The 7,148-nt window shown below is 35.0% G+C and overlaps 2 pseudogenes; one reads left to right on the forward strand and one right to left on the reverse strand.

The window, feature by feature from the left end:
- The first annotated feature begins 390 nt into the window (after window positions 1-390).
- On the forward strand, window positions 391-1,941 carry LOC128182308 (uncharacterized; annotated as a pseudogene).
- Window positions 1,942-5,298: 3,357 nt separating this feature from the next.
- On the reverse strand, window positions 5,299-6,891 carry LOC128181863 (uncharacterized; annotated as a pseudogene).
- Between the last annotated feature and the right edge of the window lie 257 nt (window positions 6,892-7,148).

Here is a 7,148-nt window from a genome sequence, read left to right on the forward strand (position 1 = left end):
ATACAAAGAATGGTTCACTCATTGGCGCCAAAATCATCCGTGCGTGAAATTATAGGTATCATGTTTATTAAGTAAATTTACTAAGATATTATGAATTATTTCACATGTATACTTATTGATATCATTATACATCATGTCCAACATTCTTACCAGTATATCAATTCTATTTTTTACTTTATTTACATTGAAAGAATTCAGTCTGTCTATTTTTTCAATCAGTGTATTGAGTCAGTATTGTCAAATGTCAGTATTTTCAGTATTGTAAATTTATTTTATTATTTTTTCAGCTTTTTACTAAAAGCGTACTACTACTACTACATGCTGTAGAAAAAAACATGAATAAAACTGAACATCAAAAGCCTGAGTTGGTTTCAGTACAGTAAAAAGACCATGGCAGAGTTTCCAGAAGAAGACGATTCAACTGTGTCGCAGTCACAGAGACGCACCAAAATGTTTACAGTTGCTGGATGAGCAATGTATGAAGAATATGTCAACAACAACAGATAGGCATCTTTAAGTAAGATTAAAAGAAAAATGGACAGTGAAATAGAATATTATCTACTGTCCAAGAATAAAGAGAAAATTTCTGTTCTAGTGAAAGAAAATCTTGTTACACTCTCTAAGAAATATAAACAAGAGGCTCAAGAATTAATAGATTTTCTGACAAGAACTGGCACAGAAGAAAGTGAGAAAGAAACACTTTCATTTGAACTTATTTTATACACACTAGAGCTGAGAATAGAGAAAACTGTTGAAGAACTCAATAATGTTATATTTACAAGTGATGATCTTTTACCAAGTGATGCATATAGTGAGTCAACAACAACCAAATCGTCCAAATCTAGTACCAGTAAAAGATCAAGCAAGAAATCACATTCTTCGAATTCAACCATAATCCTGAGAGAACGTGCAAAAGCAGAAGCTCTGAAAGCAAAATTGGAATTCACAGAAAAAGAAATCGAACTCAAAAGACAAAGATCCAAACTCGAGGAAGAAGAACAGAAGAGAAGAGCTGAAGTAACAAGAAAATCAGTTGATTTGGAAACAGATTTAGAACTCTTCTGTGCTCAAAAAGAAAAAGCAATTGTTGATGCTGAACTACAAGCTATGGTGGAATTTGATGTAATAGACAGTCAATTGGACACAGATTTAGACACAATAGATTCGACAGAGAAAACAAGAAAATACATTGATGATGTCTTCAAGTACAACAACGAAACAACAAAGGACTATGAACCAAGAAATCAAGAAACCGTTATACCTACAACAACTACAGAAATTTCACAAGCTGAAATGTTTCCTCAACAACCTAAAGTTCATCGGAAAACTATTACTGAAATTCCTGATGATAGTGAACAACGCCTTGTGTCAACAGAAAAACATGAACCTACTAGTGAAAGCTCACAATTTTCACAGCTCGCTAATTATATCTTGAAGAAAGATCTCATGTTGTCAAGGATAACATCTTTTGATGACAAGCCAGAACATTATCAAACCTGGAAAAGTAGTTTCAAATCTGTGTCTCAAGACTTAAAACTCTCTTCACCTGAAGAACTCGATCTCTTGATCCGATGGTTAGGACCAACATCCACAAATCATGCAAAGAGCATAAGAACATCAACTCTATACAATCCACTCGAGGGTGTGAAGAAATTATGGTCAAGATTAGATGAACGATTTGGATCGCCGGAAATGGTGGAAACATCTCTGAAAACCAGATTAAACAAATTTCCAAAAATTACAGACAGTGATGTTAGAAAACTGTATGAACTTTCTGATCTATTGTCAGAAATTATGTGTTTAAAGGGAAATGCAAAGTATCATGACTTACTGAGCTACTTTGATACATCAGTAGGAGTCAAACCAATTGTTGCCAAATTACCGAGCAATTTACAATCCAAATGGGTCACCAGGGCTAGTAGATTTAAACAAATTAATTAGAAAATTAAACGATACTTACCTGTAAGTTGAAGTTTGATTGGAATTCTGTTTCGTCATCTTTATACCAAGGGGATTACGCGAGATAGCATTGCATCTGCGCAGACGGGTCAGTTTTTAAAATCACAACTTGGCTCATCAATACCAAAACATAAACACCCCAACAGTCCATACATGGGAGGGCCTTAAAGGGTGGGCACGTAATCCCCTTGGTATAAAGATGACGAAACAGAATTCCAATCAAACTTCAACTTACAGGTAAGTATCGTTTAATTTTCTAATTCTGTTACGTCATCATACCAAGGGAATCACGTGAGATTTTAAAGCATTGATGTGCCAAGTTGTTTCAAAATAAACCAGTATGTGAAAACCAATCAAACCTCTCCTTACAGAATTTAAGGTTTTGAAATGCACCGTCTTATTTGAAATATACAACAACTAAATTGATAACTGGTTTATTTCTTTTTAATAAAGCATGTTTCCACAAAAACTTTAAAGAAACACAAACACATCATTTGGTTTTTGTTACATCTAGATTGTAATACTTGAAAAAAGTTTTTTCAGAACTCCATCCTGCTTTGTTTAGAATTTCTGTAATGGGTACACCATTCCGTATTGCAGCTGAAGAAGAAGCAGCTCTAGTGCTATGTGCTGAGAATTTCTTTATATTGATTCCAGCAAGACCCAAAAAAGTCTTGATCCATCTCGCAATAGTGTTTTTGCTTACTTGCTTGTGGGGTTTCAAATAACTAATAAAAACTTTGTCACAACCATTTCTGATACTTTCTGTTCTTTTTAAATATTCTGACAAAGCCTTAAAAATGCACAAATTTTCCTCTCCAGGAAACCTTTCTAAACTCATATAAAACGATTTACAACTAGGTCTAGATTGTTTAATCTTACCTAAATAAAACACATATTTTGAATCATCAACATTCATATTTGACAAACATATATTATGAATAGATTGTACTCTTTGGGATGAAATTAGGGCTACTAATGAAACAGTTTTCAAAGTGAGCTGTTTTAAAGATAGCATTTCATTGCAGTTCATATTTCTAATGTAATCAAAAACAACATCCACATCCCAAATCTCATTGTATCGAGATAGAATAGGCCTTAGTTGAAAAATACCTTTCATGAATCTTGAGACTAATGGGTGTTTCCCCACATCAGTACCATCGATCTTTACAAAACATGATAATGCCGACCTGGCAGTATTTATACAACTGTAACTTAAATTTCCCTTATATGATTTTAACAAGAATTCTAACACATCATTTATAGTTGGTTGAAAAAAATGAATACTCCTTTCACCACAGAAGCTTGTCCATTTCTTAATGATTGTTGCATACTGACTCCTGGTAGATCCTCTCCACGATTCTTTGATGATTTGTAATACGTCTCGCGAAATTCCTTGTTCTTGGAATTTGATCCAGACACACGACATGCCATCAAAGTTATTTTCATCGAATGCTTCTCTTCGGAATGCGGTAGTTTCAGCAAGCCCTGTTCTTTTTGAATTATTCGAGGAACATCCACCAACAGTTCCAACAGACTTGTGTACCATGTCTGTGTCGGCCATACAGGGACTACCATCACCCCCTCTGCCTTTTCCTTCTGAATCTTTTGAAGCACTCGACCTATGACACTAAAAGGAATAAAACTTGTTTAGATTGACTGAAAATGCATCAATAAACTCAGCATTTGGATCAGGTTTCCATGCTACATATTTAGGCAATTGTTTATTAAGTCTTGACGCAAATATGTCAATGTCAAATGGTCCCCATTATGTACTAATTTTGTTAAATATTTTAGGATTAAGCATCCATTCTGTGTGGTCATTAAAAACTCTAGAACATCTGTCAGCTACTGTATTTTTAGAACCAGGTATATGAGATGCCGATAGCCAGATCTCTTTATTTATACACCAAAACCAAATTTCTCCAGTTATCTTATTGCAAGATCTTGACTTACTACCTCCCATAGCATTTATATAACATACTGTTGTAGTATTGTCTGACAATATGTGGACATGAGCACAAGAAATCTTTTTACACAGAGATTTAAGAGCAAATAATACTGCTAACAATTCTTGTTCATTTATATGCAATTGTAATTCCTGTTCATTCCATCTACCACCAGTAGTTACATTATCAAACTCAGCTCCCCATCCACTACTGGATGCATCAGTTCTGACAAGAAAATTGGGTTCACCATGACAAATTTGCTTCATACATTTGTGTACATTTTCTATCCACCAGTTTATGTCATTTCTTGCTTCCAAGGAAATTTCCATACTTGCATTATAATCCCCTCGAGAATATTTCAATGCATCAATTTTGTCATTTTCTAAAGTACGGTAAAATAAAGGTCCATATTCAACTCCTGGAAAACTAGCCACCATAAAGCCAAGCAATTGAGAAATCTCTAAAATTTTGACTTTTTTCAACTTTAAAATTTTTTGGCAACATTGGTACAAGTTATCAATTTTATTTTGTGTTAATTTCACTGTCATCTCCACTGAATTCAAAATGAACCCTAAAAACACTATTTCTTGTTTAGGGATGAAGACTGATTTTTCAATATTCAAAATGAAACCCAAGCTCTGCAATTTGTTGACAGTAGTTTTAACATTTTCCCAACAATCATATTGATTATCACCTTGCAAATACACATCATCAATGTATGGAACATTAGAAAAGCCTAGTTTTCTAAGATCTGAATAAACTGGTTTCATAAGTTTAGTAAACTTTCTTGGGCTGCATGCTAAACCCATAACAAGGCAAGTGTACTGAAACAATTCTCCTTTCCACATGAATCTCATGAATTTTCTGTATTCTCTCGCAAGTGGAACTGAATAGTATGCATCTTTCAGATCAACTGATGCCATATAACACCCTTGTTTCATTAAATTCAGAGCCGATTGTAAACTTTCCATTTTGAAATGATTGTATTCTACATAACTATTGAATTTTTTCAAATTCAGTATAACTCGATAACTTTTGTCTTTTTTCTGCCTGATAAATATATTTGATATAATTTCATCAGAACAATGATTACATTTCTCAATGACATTCTTGTCTAACATTTTGTAAACTTCTTTAGACACAATATCAGCTTCTCTTTCATTAAATCTCAAGGGGTATGATGGGCTCAATTGCTTTAACTCATATTCATTTGTAATTTCAATATGACATCCTTTTACAGTGTCTAATATAGTTTTATCTGATGTAATATCTTTCCATTCATCTAAAAATTGTTTCAGTCTACCTGCCCTGAAATTTTCAGGTAACAGAACTTCAACCGATTCATTTTCAAATTTGATGTTTTTAATTTTATTTCTTACCCCATCAAGAATCATTCTTGTTTCTTTTTGCCTTTTGTTAACTTCCTGTTGTAATTCCCTCTCTTGGAAGTTTGGCCTAAAAAAGGGACATTCCTGCTTCGGAAATAGCCCTGTGACCCAGACAGTCTGGAGTAAGGTTGAAATCTCTGACCTCGAGCTCCATGAAAGGTGCCTCGTCTCATATTCTTGCTTGTCATAACTCTATTGACTGCTTTATTGGTCTTTTCAATTTCATCTAAGCGTTTTCCCAATTCTCCCCCAAAAAGGAACTGGTTTATAGGAACTCCAGACGAAAAAAGTGACAAATAATTCACACTGTCTATGTCACTTTTTAAACATTCTCTTCGTCTCATGTTGAGTTCGTAATTCGAATAACTGAGCATTTCAACAGTCTTGATCAGTTCTCTGACTAACTCTTCTTTTTCTACATCTTTGTTTGACACAATCTTATTCAAAATGTTTACAAGTACTGTCACACTTTTCACTAAAAAGAGTTGACCGTATTGAAATCTGCTGTCAAGCGACTTGGTTGGAACTTGTAATCTGTTCCATATCAATTCATCGACTTTTGTGCACACGAGACTCTCGCAATTTTCTGGTCATTTGATTTTCTCAGCAGATTCTTTCACCTGTTCGGCCAACTTTTTGTCAATTTTTACCTTGAACATAAGATCGTTCACAAGTTTTGCTAAGTCTTTGTGTATGGGCTCTGTTGTAACGTCTTGCAAAGTTACTTGTTCAGAAGCGACTTTCATAATCCCGACTGTGACCCACTTTCGTTTTCATTTTTCCCGGAATCAGGTTTACCGGATATTGAGCCCGACAGTTTTGTTTTTGACAATAAATCATCCACAGTCATTGTATTTGACTCACTGTCTTTCTCATAAATTTCACCATCAGAGTAAAATTCATCAGACTCATAATTATTGTCTACATAGTTATTGTCACTTTTCTCACAAACAAGTTCAGCCATGTCCGACTTAAGTCCTTGAAAACCGGCTGTGATAGTGTTCGTCAACATTTCTAAGCATTTGGCCAAATTGTCAAAATTCTGAGCATTTCTGTTTTCAACAGACTCATTTCCGGTTTTTTCATTAACTTGATTTTGAGGTGAAGTACATGTCTCTGTCCTGGTGGCCATAGTAGATCGTGATGATCCTTGACCGACAGTATTTTTTGTCACATGTAACGTGCTCGGCGAGCTCATTCGTTCAAAAAAACTTTCATGTGAAATAGTAGTCAACGGAAATTGCACTGGTAGCGAGACTGATTCAGGCTTGGTGCTCTTCCCTCTTGAATCTTTCTCGCGTTCCGACATTTTCAACATGGCGGATGCCATAGTCATGCACGTGTTCTGCGAACTCGTTGTATTAATTGGTAAGTATACTAAAGAAAATCTGTCCACGACAGATTATTATGAATTAAATGATTCACCCGTTAATTTTTTGTCCACGACAAAAAAGGGTGTAAAACTCCGATGAAATCTTCCGTTTACAACGGAATTAGAACTATTTAAATCGGAGCGCCCGTCTACTTCAAGCAGTAACAACGCACTGACCCGTCTGCGCAGATGCAATGCTATCTCACGTGATTCCCTTGGTATGATGACGTAACAGAATGATGTTCCATTTCCCCCATTTCATGTTCTGTGCGATTTTGTCAGTGAAGCAGCAACTACTTTGAATGATCCAAGTCTTACGTGTGAAAAATACGATACCTGGAAACCGAACCAAACACCAAACAGAAAAGTGAATGTCAAGAAAACTGAATTTACAGCATCATCAAACTGTCCAATACATAACGCTCCACACACACTCAACGAGTGTAGAAACTTCAGAAAGAAACCACTGAGAGAAAGAAA

This window comes from Crassostrea angulata, chromosome 4, assembly GCF_025612915.1.
Source record: "Crassostrea angulata isolate pt1a10 chromosome 4, ASM2561291v2, whole genome shotgun sequence".
Classification (NCBI taxonomy): domain Eukaryota; kingdom Metazoa; phylum Mollusca; class Bivalvia; order Ostreida; family Ostreidae; genus Magallana; species Magallana angulata.